The 14847-nt window shown below is 20.8% G+C and overlaps 1 long non-coding RNA gene across 1 annotated transcript in view; it reads left to right on the forward strand.

Moving 5' to 3' along the window:
• The window catches only part of LOC134291294 (uncharacterized), a 229880-nt gene extending 218807 nt beyond the window's left edge, over positions 1-11073 (forward strand). The window contains exon 2 of the long non-coding RNA XR_009999018.1: positions 9631-11073. This is a non-coding gene — a long non-coding RNA (uncharacterized LOC134291294). The remainder of the gene's footprint in view (positions 1-9630) is intronic.
• The last annotated feature ends 3774 nt before the right edge of the window (positions 11074-14847 follow it).

The raw sequence follows: 14847 nt of genomic DNA on the forward strand, positions 1-14847 counted from the left end.
TAAAATTAAATTAAAATTAAATTAAAATTAAATTAAAATTACATTAAAATTGAATTAAAATTAAATTAAAATTAAATTAAAATTAAATTAAAATTAAATTAAAATTAAATTAAAATTAAATTAAAATTAAATTAAAATTAAATTAAAATTAAATTAAAATTAAATTAAAATTAAATTAAAATTAAATTAAAATTAAATTAAAATTAAATTAAAATTAAATTAAAATTAAATTAAAATTAAATTAAAATTAAATTAAAATTAAATTAAAATTAAATTAAAATTAAATTAAAATTAAATTAAAATTAAATTAAAATTAAATTAAAATTAAATTAAAATTAAATTAAAATTAAATTAAAATTAAATTAAAATTAAATTAAAATTAAATTAAAATTAAATTAAAATTAAATTAAAATTAAATTAAAATTAAATTAAAATTAAATTAAAATTAAATTAAAATTAAATTAAAATTAAATTAAAATTAAATTAAAATTAAATTAAAATTAAATTAAAATTAAATTAAAATTAAATTAAAATTAAATTAAAATTAAATTAAAATTAAATTAAAATTAAATTAAAATTAAATTAAAATTAAATTAAAATTAAATTAAAATTAAATTAAAATTAAATTAAAATTAAATTAAAATTAAATTAAAATTAAATTAAAATTAAATTAAAATTAAATTAAAATTAAATTAAAATTAAATTAAAATTAATTAAAATTGAATTAAAATTAAATTAAAATTAAATTAAAATTAAATTAAAATTAAATTAAAATTAAATTAAAATTAAATTAAAATTAAATTAAAATTAAATTAAAATTAAATTAAAATTAAATTAAAATTAAATTAAAATTAAATTAAAATTAAATTAAAATTAAATTAAAATTAAATTAAAATTAAATTAAAATTAAATTAAAATTAAATTAAAATTAAATTAAAATTAAATTAAAATTAAATTAAAATTAAATTAAAATTAAATTAAAATTAAATTAAAATTAAATTAAAATTAAATTAAAATTAAATTAAAATTAAATTAAAATTAAATTAAAATTAAATTAAAATTAAATTAAAATTAAATTAAAATTAAATTAAAATTAAATTAAAATTAAATTAAAATTAAATTAAAATTAAATTAAAATTAAATTAAAATTAAATTAAAATTAAATTAAAATTAAATTAAAATTAAATTAAAATTAAATTAAAATTAAATTAAAATTAAATTAAAATTAAATTAAAATTAAATTAAAATTAAATTAAAATTAAATTAAAATTAAATTAAAATTAAATTAAAATTAAATTAAAATTAAATTAAAATTAAATTAAAATTAAATTAAAATTAAATTAAAATTAAATTAAAATTAAATTAAAATTAAATTAAAATTAAATTAAAATTAAATTAAAATTAAATTAAAATTAAATTAAAATTAAATTAAAATTAAATTAAAATTAAATTAAAATTAAATTAAAATTAAATTAAAATTAAATTAAAATTAAATTAAAATTAAATTAAAATTAAATTAAAATTAAATTAAAATTAAATTAAAATTAAATTAAAATTAAATTAAAATTAAATTAAAATTAAATTAAAATTAAATTAAAATTAAATTAAAATTAAATTAAAATTAAATTAAAATTAAATTAAAATTAAATTAAAATTAAATTAAAATTAATTAAAATTAAATTAAAATTAAATTAAAATTAAATTAAAATTAAATTAAAATTAAATTAAAATTAAATTAAAATTAAATTAAAATTAAATTAAAATTAAATTAAAATTAAATTAAAATTAAATTAAAATTAAATTAAAATTAAATTAAAATTAAATTAAAATTAAATTAAAATTAAATTAAAATTAAATTAAAATTAAATTAAAATTAAATTAAAATTAAATTAAAATTAAATTAAAATTAAATTAAAATTAAATTAAAATTAAATTAAAATTAAATTAAAATTAAATTAAAATTAAATTAAAATTAAATTAAAATTAAATTAAAATTAAATTAAAATTAAATTAAAATTAAATTAAAATTAAATTAAAATTAAATTAAAATTAAATTAAAATTAAATTAAAATTAAATTAAAATTAAATTAAAATTAAATTAAAATTAAATTAAAATTAAATTAAAATTAAATTAAAATTAAATTAAAATTAAATTAAAATTAAATTAAAATTAAATTAAAATTAAATTAAAATTAAATTAAAATTAAATTAAAATTAAATTAAAATTAAATTAAAATTAAATTAAAATTAAATTAAAATTAAATTAAAATTAAATTAAAATTAAATTAAAATTACATTAAAATTGAATTAAAATTAAATTAAAATTAAATTAAAATTAAATTAAAATTAAATTAAAATTAAATTAAAATTAAATTAAAATTAAATTAAAATTAAATTAAAATTAAATTAAAATTAAATTAAAATTAAATTAAAATTAAATTAAAATTAAATTAAAATTAAATTAAAATTAAATTAAAATTAAATTAAAATTAAATTAAAATTAAATTAAAATTAAATTAAAATTAAATTAAAATTAAATTAAAATTAAATTAAAATTAAATTAAAATTAAATTAAAATTAAATTAAAATTAAATTAAAATTAAATTAAAATTAAATTAAAATTAAATTAAAATTAAATTAAAATTAAATTAAAATTAAATTAAAATTAAATTAAAATTAAATTAAAATTAAATTAAAATTAAATTAAAATTAAATTAAAATTAAATTAAAATTAATTAAAATTAAATTAAAATTAAATTAAAATTAAATTAAAATTAAATTAAAATTAAATTAAAATTAAATTAAAATTAAATTAAAATTAAATTAAAATTAAATTAAAATTAAATTAAAATTAAATTAAAATTAAATTAAAATTAAATTAAAATTAAATTAAAATTAAATTAAAATTAAATTAAAATTAAATTAAAATTAAATTAAAATTAAATTAAAATTAAATTAAAATTAAATTAAAATTAAATTAAAATTAAATTAAAATTAAATTAAAATTAAATTAAAATTAAATTAAAATTAAATTAAAATTACATTAAAATTGAATTAAAATTAAATTAAAATTAAATTAAAATTAAATTAAAATTAAATTAAAATTAAATTAAAATTAAATTAAAATTAAATTAAAATTAAATTAAAATTAAATTAAAATTAAATTAAAATTAAATTAAAATTAAATTAAAATTAAATTAAAATTAAATTAAAATTAAATTAAAATTAAATTAAAATTAAATTAAAATTAAATTAAAATTAAATTAAAATTAAATTAAAATTAAATTAAAATTAAATTAAAATTAAATTAAAATTAAATTAAAATTAAATTAAAATTAAATTAAAATTAAATTAAAATTAAATTAAAATTAAATTAAAATTAAATTAAAATTAAATTAAAATTAAATTAAAATTAAATTAAAATTAAATTAAAATTAAATTAAAATTAAATTAAAATTAAATTAAAATTAAATTAAAATTAAATTAAAATTAAATTAAAATTAAATTAAAATTAAATTAAAATTAAATTAAAATTAAATTAAAATTAAATTAAAATTAAATTAAAATTAAATTAAAATTAAATTAAAATTAAATTAAAATTAAATTAAAATTAAATTAAAATTAAATTAAAATTAAATTAAAATTAAATTAAAATTAAATTAAAATTAAATTTAAATTAAATTTAAATTAAATTAAAATTAAATTAAAATTAAATTAAAATTAAATTAAAATTAAATTTAAATTAAATTAAAATTAAATTTAAATTAAATTTAAATTAAATTTAAATTAAATTAAAATTAAATTAAAATTAAATTAAAATTAAATTAAAATTAAATTAAAATTAAATTAAAATTAAATTAAAATTAAATTAAATTAAATTAAAATTAAATTAAAATTAAATTAAAATTAAATTAAAATTAAATTAAAATTAAATTAAAATTAAATTAAAATTAAATTAAAATTAAATTAAAATTAAATTAAAATTAAATTAAAATTAAATTAAAATTAAATTAAAATTAAATTAAAATTAAATTAAAATTAAATTAAAATTAAATTAAAATTAAATTAAAATTAAATTAAAATTAAATTAAAATTAAATTAAAATTAAATTAAAATTAAATTAAAATTAAATTAAAATTAAATTAAAATTAAATTAAAATTAAATTAAAATTAAATTAAAATTAAATTAAAATTAAATTAAAATTAAATTAAAATTAAATTAAAATTAAATTAAAATTAAATTAAAATTAAATTAAAATTAAATTAAAATTAAATTAAAATTAAATTAAAATTAAATTAAAATTAAATTAAAATTAAATTAAAATTAAATTAAAATTAAATTAAAATTAAATTAAAATTAAATTAAAATTAAATTAAAATTAAATTAAAATTAAATTAAAATTAAATTAAAATTAAATTAAAATTAAATTAAAATTAAATTAAAATTAAATTAAAATTAAATTAAAATTAAATTAAAATTAAATTAAAATTAAATTAAAATTAAATTAAAATTAAATTAAAATTAAATTAAAATTAAATTAAAATTAAATTAAAATAAATTAAAATTAAATTAAATTAAAATTAAATTAAAATTAAATTAAAATTAAATTAAAATTAAATTAAAATTAAATTAAAATTAAATTAAAATTAAATTAAAATTAAATTAAAATTAAATTAAAATTAAATTAAAATTAAATTAAAATTAAATTAAAATTAAATTAAAATTAAATTAAAATTAAATTAAAATTAAATTAAAATTAAATTAAAATTAAATTAAAATTAAATTAAAATTAAATTAAAATTAAATTAAAATTAAATTAAAATTAAATTAAAATTAAATTAAAATTAAATTAAAATTAAATTAAAATTAAATTAAAATTAAATTAAAATTAAATTAAAATTAAATTAAAATTAAATTAAAATTAAATTAAAATTAAATTAAAATTAAATTAAAATTAAATTAAAATTAAATTAAAATTAAATTAAAATTAAATTAAAATTAAATTAAAATTAAATTAAAATTAAATTAAAATTAAATTAAAATTAAATTAAAATTAAATTAAAATTAAATTAAAATTAAATTAAAATTAAATTAAAATTAAATTAAAATTAAATTAAAATTAAATTAAAATTAAATTAAAATTAAATTAAAATTAAATTAAAATTAAATTAAAATTAAATTAAAATTAAATTAAAATTAAATTAAAATTAAATTAAAATTAAATTAAAATTAAATTAAAATTAAATTAAAATTAAATTAAAATTAAATTAAAATTAAATTAAAATTAAATTAAAATTAAATTAAAATTAAATTAAAATTAAATTAAAATTAAATTAAAATTAAATTAAAATTAAATTAAAATTAAATTAAAATTAAATTAAAATTAAATTAAAATTAAATTAAAATTAAATTAAAATTAAATTAAAATTAAATTAAAATTAAATTAAAATTAAATTAAAATTAAATTAAAATTAAATTAAAATTAAATTAAAATTAAATTAAAATTAAATTAAAATTAAATTAAAATTAAATTAAAATTAAATTAAAATTAAATTAAAATTAAATTAAAATTAAATTAAAATTAAATTAAAATTAAATTAAAATTAAATTAAAATTAAATTAAAATTAAATTAAAATTAAATTAAAATTAAATTAAAATTAAATTAAAATTAAATTAAAATTAAATTAAAATTAAATTAAAATTAAATTAAAATTAAATTAAAATTAAATTAAAATTAAATTAAAATTAAATTAAAATTAAATTAAAATTAAATTAAAATTAAATTAAAATTAAATTAAAATTAAATTAAAATTAAATTAAAATTAAATTAAAATTAAATTAAAATTAAATTAAAATTAAATTAAAATTAAATTAAAATTAAATTAAAATTAAATTAAAATTAAATTAAAATTAAATTAAAATTAAATTAAAATTAAATTAAAATTAAATTAAAATTAAATTAAAATTAAATTAAAATTAAATTAAAATTAAATTAAAATTAAATTAAAATTAAATTAAAATTAAATTAAAATTAAATTAAAATTAAATTAAAATTAAATTAAAATTAAATTAAAATTAAATTAAAATTAAATTAAAATTAAATTAAAATTAAATTAAAATTAAATTAAAATTAAATTAAAATTAAATTAAAATTAAATTAAAATTAAATTAAAATTAAATTAAAATTAAATTAAAATTAAATTAAAATTAAATTAAAATTAAATTAAAATTAAATTAAAATTAAATTAAAATTAAATTAAAATTAAATTAAAATTAAATTAAAATTAAATTAAAATTAAATTAAAATTAAATTAAAATTAAATTAAAATTAAATTAAAATTAAATTAAAATTAAATTAAAATTAAATTAAAATTAAATTAAAATTAAATTAAATTAAATTAAAATTAAATTAAAATTAAATTAAAATTAAATTAAAATTAAATTAAAATTAAATTAAAATTAAATTAAAATTAAATTAAAATTAAATTAAAATTAAATTAAAATTAAATTAAAATTAAATTAAAATTAAATTAAAATTAAATTAAAATTAAATTAAAATTAAATTAAAATTAAATTAAAATTAAATTAAAATTAAATTAAAATTAAATTAAAATTAAATTAAAATTAAATTAAAATTAAATTAAAATTAAATTAAAATTAAATTAAAATTAAATTAAAATTAAATTAAAATTAAATTAAAATTAAATTAAAATTAAATTAAAATTAAATTAAAATTAAATTAAAATTAAATTAAAATTAAATTAAAATTAAATTAAAATTAAATTAAAATTAAATTAAAATTAAATTAAAATTAAATTAAAATTAAATTAAAATTAAATTAAAATTAAATTAAAATTAAATTAAAATTAAATTAAATTAAATTAAAATTAAATTAAAATTAAATTAAAATTAAATTAAAATTAAATTAAAATTAAATTAAAATAAAATTAAAATAAAATTAAAATAAAATTAAAATTAAATTAAAATTAAATTAAAATAAATTAAAATTAAATTAAAATAAATTAAAATTAAATTAAAATTAAAATTAAATTAAAATTAAATTAAAATTAAATTAAAATTAAATTAAAATTAAATTAAAATTAAATTAAAATTAAATTAAAATTAAATTAAAATTAAATTAAAATTAAATTAAAATTAAATTAAAATTAAATTAAAATTAAATTAAAATTAAATTAAAATTAAATTAAAATTAAATTAAAATTAAATTAAAATTAAATTAAAATTAAATTAAAATTAAATTAAAATTAAATTAAAATTAAATTAAAATTAAATTAAAATTAAATTAAAATTAAATTAAAATTAAATTAAAATTAAATTAAAATTAAATTAAAATTAAATTAAAATTAAATTAAAATTAAATTAAAATTAAATTAAAATTAAATTAAAATTAAATTAAAATTAAATTAAAATTAAATTAAAATTAAATTAAAATTAAATTAAAATTAAATTAAAATTAAATTAAAATTAAATTAAAATTAAATTAAAAATAAATTAAAAATAAATTAAAATTAAATTAAAATTAAATTAAAATTAAATTAAAATTAAATTAAAATTAAATTAAAATTAAATTAAAATTAAATTAAAATTAAATTAAAATTAAATTAAAATTAAATTAAAATTAAATTAAAATTAAATTAAAATTAAATTAAAATTAAATTAAAATTAAATTAAAATTAAATTAAAATTAAATTAAAATTAAATTAAAATTAAATTAAAATTATCAATTGGTCAATTGATGCAATGAGGATGACCCTCCCATCGCATCGTGTCTCTTCGACCTAGCAGACTTGACGATAGAGTAAATTTCTCTTCTTTTGGACGTATACGAACAACGTACGAACACACCGCAGTCAGTCGGACATTGTCCTGAAGATGGGCTAGATCTCGCCCGAAACCGGTCGACAAAAGGTAAATTTTTTAAATCTTTTCTTGACGATTGTAAGAACGATAAGTGTTGTCTTGTGTCGCGTCGCGTATTGTGTGTATCTGGTCAAGGTTGCCTTGTACGACTTCAAATAACTGGCTGCCGACCTGGGTTCAGCCACGCTGACCAACACCGTTGCCCAACAACAGGCGGACGCCCAATCTGCCCCCAAGGTTACGATAACGACGACGGATCTCAGCAGCAGCTCCACCACCATGCTCGAACAGCACCGCCAAGCCACGACCGCTGAGTCCAAGCGGGGTGAACGCAAGAGTACTCCGCGGTCACTTCTCGTCTCAAAGAAATAGTTACCAAACAACTACCCGCAAATGTACCCAAACCAACTCATCAAACGGAATTCTTGGCAGGAGCCAAGGAGTGAGCCATCGCAGAAATCACGCTGGGAACCCATCGAAAATTGGACGCCAATATGTGTATCAGGTACACGTACGGTTTGAGCGCCTAGAAGCAGAGGGTCCTCCCGAAGAATGCCGTTTTCGAGGATAGTGTCATGGATAGTGTCATCAGGCAGATCCACTCAAGTCAGACATTTTGTAGAATAACATTTATTTTTAAGCTATACACATTTTATAATAATTATATGTTCAATCAGTAGTAATCGTAATGCGTTTCTTCTAGCTAAGCCTGTAATGCATGATTATATGTACTGCGTATACAAAGCCAGCATATGTCTGTATTAACAATAGTATTAGAAATGAATCACATTCGAGTAATAAATCTACAATTTAACTTGTGTAGCTAATTTAGAGTAATGCTTGCTTTGCGTACACAGTACATATTCATGCATTATAGCTATATCTATAGCATTTTTTTTAATGAAACTACACCAACAATACAGTATGCTGTTAAATTAAATATACAGTACAATAAACAAACATTTTCATTTGATGTTATAATTTCTTGTAACATGTATGGTTAAACATGTTTTCAACAACATGGCTTGCAATTGTTGTTGCAAAAAATGAACAATATGATAACATTTTGGCTTATTGTATTGCGAAAATTTTGTTCGAGAAAAAAGCTGATTTTTTATTGTAACCTAACTTAACAGCCTATTCGCCATATTGTTAAATAGCCCAATACAATTTGCCAAGTGGTATACAGTAGACGTTCGATCAGTGCAAACGGTTTAACTGCAATGCTTTTTAACTGCAAGTCCGGTAAGTGCAACAAATTTGCAGTTATCGCACCGCCAAACGTCAAAATGGTGCGCCATGTTAGCCCTAATGAACAGTCGAGTGAATTTTTCGTTCATTTTACGTCAATTGATAACTTGTTGACACTGTCAGGCGTTGCAGTTATCGGATTTTCGTTCGCTAAGTGAAACGTAAACATGTTGCAGTTATCGAACGTCTACTGTACTACAATATAATTACACTACCACATGGAGTGATGGTGGGTATCATGCCATATTGTTCAGGAGTAGTTGCAAGTGGTTGTGGACAATATGTGAGATACTACGCTTTTTGTTCGCAACTATGCGGGTAATTAGTGGCTTTTATTGGAATCAGATAATTTGGAAATAAGGAAAGCAAATTTCAACTCAAGTGAAGATTCACGTACATCTAACGGGAATATTTTTTTGCGTGTAGGACGGCGCTTTGAGCCAGGAGGAGACGTTAGGAATCGGCGATTTGGTAAGAATACAGGGGCTGCACTAAGGAGGAGTGTTGGAGTAAAGTAGTGACAGCCCCCTGGTACCAGAATTATAATGACGATGAATGATGATGACTGATGAGATTTGTGTGAGTGTGTATGTGTATAAGTACCGACGAAGCATATTGCTGAATTGTGTTGATTGTTTTGTTTTAATCATTAGTCCGTACTACTTGTTGGAAGTTAGGTAGCGTTGAACGCTCGGGTAGCGTCGAACCTTCAGGTACGGGTTTGGAGTGTTGGAGCGAGGTAGATTTGTTGGCGTAGGTATGTTGAAGATAGTCAAATTGTATATACCTGGAATGAATAAAGAGTGTGGCGGTTGCAGATTGAGGTATCAGTCGGCAGCCGTCTAGTTTGATGGAAGATGTCTAGCGTTTTATTTTCATTGTAATTTAGAAACAGTCATCGATGGAGCTAGCCTCGCTATGGCCTTCATGGCTATGGTGGACTAGCCTCCAACAGGTTATGGGCCCAGGAGCGTGTTCCACAGCACGTATCGACCGGGAGAAGGATCGGCCGCATAAGTCGCGGAGTCGCAGCACGGGATCCTTGGGCGGATGGATTGGCTGCAACGGAGGACAGGATCCATGGGAATGTTGGCGATACGGGTCAACTGGATGACTGCTGGCTGGTCACCGGACGGAGCTCGAGGATTGTTGGATCGGATGCAGCTCGGTGGTCGCATCTGGACGAAGAGGTTGGCGAAAGGAGGAGTGATCCGGAGGACAACATGAAGGTGGAGCTCGGAGATGGACCTGGTCGGAGCTCGGAACTGGTGTAGAGCTGGTGCAAGCGTCGGAGTTGGGCCACTTGCCAAGCGTTGGAGTGAGGAGGAGCTTCGAGCCAGGAGGAGGTGATCGTGTTTCGAAGGTTGCGACGCTAAGGAGGAGTGTTGGAAGTTAGGTAGCGTTGAACGCTCGGGTAGCGTCGAACCTTCAGGTACGGGTTTGGAGTGTTGGAGCGAGGTAGATTTGTTGGCGTAGGTATGTTGAAGATAGTCAAATTGTATATACCTGGAATGAATAAAGAGTGTGGCGGTTGCAGATTGAGGTATCAGTCGGCAGCCGTCTAGTTTGATGGAAGATGTCTAGCGTTTTATTTTCATTGTAATTTAGAAACAGTCATCGATGGAGCTAGCCTCGCTATGGCCTTCATGGCTATGGTGGACTAGCCTCCAACACTACTCACTGTTTGTAAATAGATGTTGTCGATAACGCAATCGTAGAGTGTAATTAATTTGATGAATCACGAATATCCCGGGACGGCTCTTTGGTCGGTCTGTTCGCTTGTGAGACCGTGCGCTGGGATTCTAACAACAGCTTTTGTATGGTGCCAGTTTGGTGTATCTGTTACTTTTGATTTTGGCTAGATACGTCGTTTGGTTTTCTCATATATCAAAACGGTGTATCTATCAGTAAAGTTGTAAACATCAAAATAGTTAGATACGTCGTTTCGAATAATATGCTTAGTTAAGGCTTTTTACGGCATCATCAGCATCTTCAGCCATGTTGGATATGTGCCTCGAAATTTCAAAGTGATAATTCTCTGCCCCCAAAGCGAATATTCGTATGAAAAAGTATCATCCTAGCTCACTCCCAGTGATTTCGATGATACTATTTCTGCTGCGTTGCTGCAGAATTGGCAGTTTTTTTCACTTCAAAAAACGCGAGGCAATCATTGAAAAGCAAAAAGTCAATAATTCGTTTGAAAGTTCAGTGATGCATTATGACACCTTAAACAAATTAAGCAATAAATCATCAAACAGTGATGTGGATTCTTCAATTTGCTTTATGAATCATGCATGCAGCAGTTAACCCGGATTTGTTTACATTCTCGAGTTACGTCGGATTGAAAAGTTATGCTTGAATTAAGCAATAAATCATCAAACATTGATGTGGATTCTTCAATTTGCTTTATGAATCATGTATGCAGCTGTTAACCCGGATTTGTTTACATTCTCTTCTTCTTCTTCTTATTTCTGGCGAGCCGACACCGTTCGGCATCAGCTCTAGTTTAACGTCCGCCTATTTCTGGTACTTAGCCTAAACACGGACGGTCAGGGAGACATCCACACACACCTGACACCCTATACATATCGAACCCATCAACACATGGGCCGGGACCTACGGCTTTACTTCCTATCCAAGGGAAGGCGTGATCAGATATTTTTGTCTCAGAAATACCGACGGCGTCGACTAGGATTGAACCTAGACCGACTGGGGTGAGAAACAACCACGCTTACCACTACACTCAGCCAAATAACCTTAAGATTTCCATAAGGCCCAACTTATGAAACGGCCTTTCAATAATTCATAATGATTCGGATGAATTTCATAAGGTCACTATATGACGTAAAATCGTCTCACAGCTTGGCTTTTATTCATGTTTAGCAACAAGGTATTCTCAAGCGTCGGTAGCCGTGTGGATAAAACACGGGCTCGGTGATCCCGACGTTCATGGATCGAATCCAGTCTGCATCATTTTAAGATTGTTTTGTTCTTTTCATAAGTCTATCTTATGAGATTTGTCATAGCAAGCACGATCAATTTTCATAAGGTATTCTTATGGCATCCATAAGAATTAGTTATAGCAAATTTTCATAAGGTATTTCGATGAATTTCGTTAGTTTTTTTCGCTGAGTGTACACCACCGACGCCACTATGGACTTATCCACGGTCTTCTTTTTCCTCAGGATTGCTTTTTCTTTTCTTCTGTAACTGCGGGCACTGTTTACAAAAAATGACATATTCATGAACATCAAGCGACCGAAAGTTCACTGAATGTTCACCGGATCTCGCCGGATGCAAGATGTGAGCAGTGATTTTAGTAAACACGGCCCGCAGTTACCGTTTCACAGCATGCTGTCAGTTGGCATGTGACGTCATCGTGGATAAGTTCATGGACTTATCCACGGTCTTCTTTTTCCTCAGGATTGCTTTTTCTTTTCTTCTGTAACTGCGGGCACTGTTTACAAAAAATGACATATTCATGAACATCAAGCGACCGAAAGTTCACTGAATGTTCACCGGATCTCGCCGGATGCAAGATGTGAGCAGTGATTTTAGTAAACACGGCCCGCAGTTACCGTTTCACAGCATGCTGTCAGTTGGCATGTGACGTCATCGTGGATAAGTTCATGGACTTATCCACGGTCTTCTTTTTCCTCAGGATTGCTTTTTCTTTTCTTCTGTAACTGCGGGCACTGTTTACAAAAAATGACATATTCATGAACATCAAGCGACCGAAAGTTCACTGAATGTTCACCGGATCTCGCCGGATGCAAGATGTGAGCAGTGATTTTAGTAAACACGGCCCGCAGTTACCGTTTCACAGCATGCTGTCAGTTGGCATGTGACGTCATCGTGGATAAGTTCATGGACTTATCCACGGTCTTCTTTTTCCTCAGGATTGCTTTTTCTTTTCTTCTGTAACTGCGGGCACTGTTTACAAAAAATGACATATTCATGAACATCAAGCGACCGAAAGTTCACTGAATGTTCACCGGATCTCGCCGGATGCAAGATGTGAGCAGTGATTTTAGTAAACACGGCCCGCAGTTACCGTTTCACAGCATGCTGTCAGTTGGCATGTGACGTCATCGTGGATAAGTTCATGGACTTATCCACAGTCTTCTTTTTCCTCAGGATTGCTTTTTCTTTTCTTCTGTAACTGCGGGCACTGTTTACAAAAAATGACATATTCATGAACATCAAGCGACCGAAAGTTCACTGAATGTTCACCGGATCTCGCCGGATGCAAGATGTGAGCAGTGATTTTAGTAAACACGGCCCGCAGTTACCGTTTCACAGCATGCTGTCAGTTGGCATGTGACGTCATCGTGGATAAGTTCATGGACTTATCCACGGTCTTCTTTTTCCTCAGGATTGCTTTTTCTTTTCTTCTGTAACTGCGGGCACTGTTTACAAAAAATGACATATTCATGAACATCAAGCGACCGAAAGTTCACTGAATGTTCACCGGATCTCGCCGGATGCAAGGTGTGAGCAGTGATTTTAGTAAACACGGCCCGCAGTTACCGTTTCACAGCATGCTGTCAGTTGGCATGTGACGTCATCGTGGATAAGTTCATGGACTTATCCACAGTCTTCTTTTTCCTCAGGATTGCTTTTTCTTTTCTTCTGTAACTGCGGGCACTGTTTACAAAAAATGACATATTCATGAACATCCAGCGACTAAAAGTTCACTGGATATTCACCGGATCTCGCCGGATGCAAGATGTGAGCAGTGATTTTAGTAAACACGGCCCGCAGTTATCGTTTCACAGCATGCTGTCAGTTGGCATGTGACGTCATCGTGGATAAGTTCATGGACTTATCCACGGTCTTCTTTTTTCTCAGGATTGCTTCTTCTTTTCTTCTGTAACTGCGGGCACAGTTTACAAAAAATGACATATTCATGAACATCCAGCGACCGAAAGTTCACTGAATGTTCACCGGATGTCATCGGATGCAAGATGTGAGCAGTGATTTTAGTAAATACGGCCCGCAGTTACCGTTTCACAGAATGCTGTCAGTTGGCATGTGACGTCATCGTGGATAAGTTCATGGACTGAACTTGTCCACGATGACGTCACACGCCAACTAACAGCATGCTGTGAAACGGTAACTGCGGGCCGTGTTTACTAAAATCACTGCTCACATCTTGCATCCGGCGAGATCCGGTGAACATCCAGTGAACTTTCAGTCGCTGGATGTTCATGAATATGTCATTTTTTGTAAACATTGCCCGCAGTTAGAGAAGAAAAGAAGAAGCAATCCAGAGAGAAAAGAAGACCGTGGATAAGTTCCTTATCCATGGTCTTCTTTTTCCTCAGGATTGCTTCTTCTTTTCTTCTGTAACTGCGGGCACTGTTTACAAAAAATGACATATTCATGAACATCCAGCGACCGAAAGTTCACTGAATGTTCACCGGATGTCATCGGATGCAAGATGTGAGCAGTGATTTTAGTAAATACGGCCCGCAGTTACCGTTTCACAGCATGCTGTCAATTGGCATGTGACGTCATCGTGGATAAGTTCATGAACTTGTCCACGATGACGTCACACGCCAACTGACAGCATGCTGTGAAACGGTAACTGCGGGCCGTGTTTACTAAAATCACTGCTCACATCTTGCATCCGGCGAGATCCGGTGAGCATCCAGTGAACTTTCAGTCGCTGGATGTTCATGAATATGTCATTTTTTGTAAACATTGCCCG

The sequence above is a fragment of the Aedes albopictus genome, chromosome 3 (assembly GCF_035046485.1).
Source record: "Aedes albopictus strain Foshan chromosome 3, AalbF5, whole genome shotgun sequence".
Taxonomy (NCBI): Eukaryota; Metazoa; Arthropoda; class Insecta; order Diptera; family Culicidae; genus Aedes; species Aedes albopictus.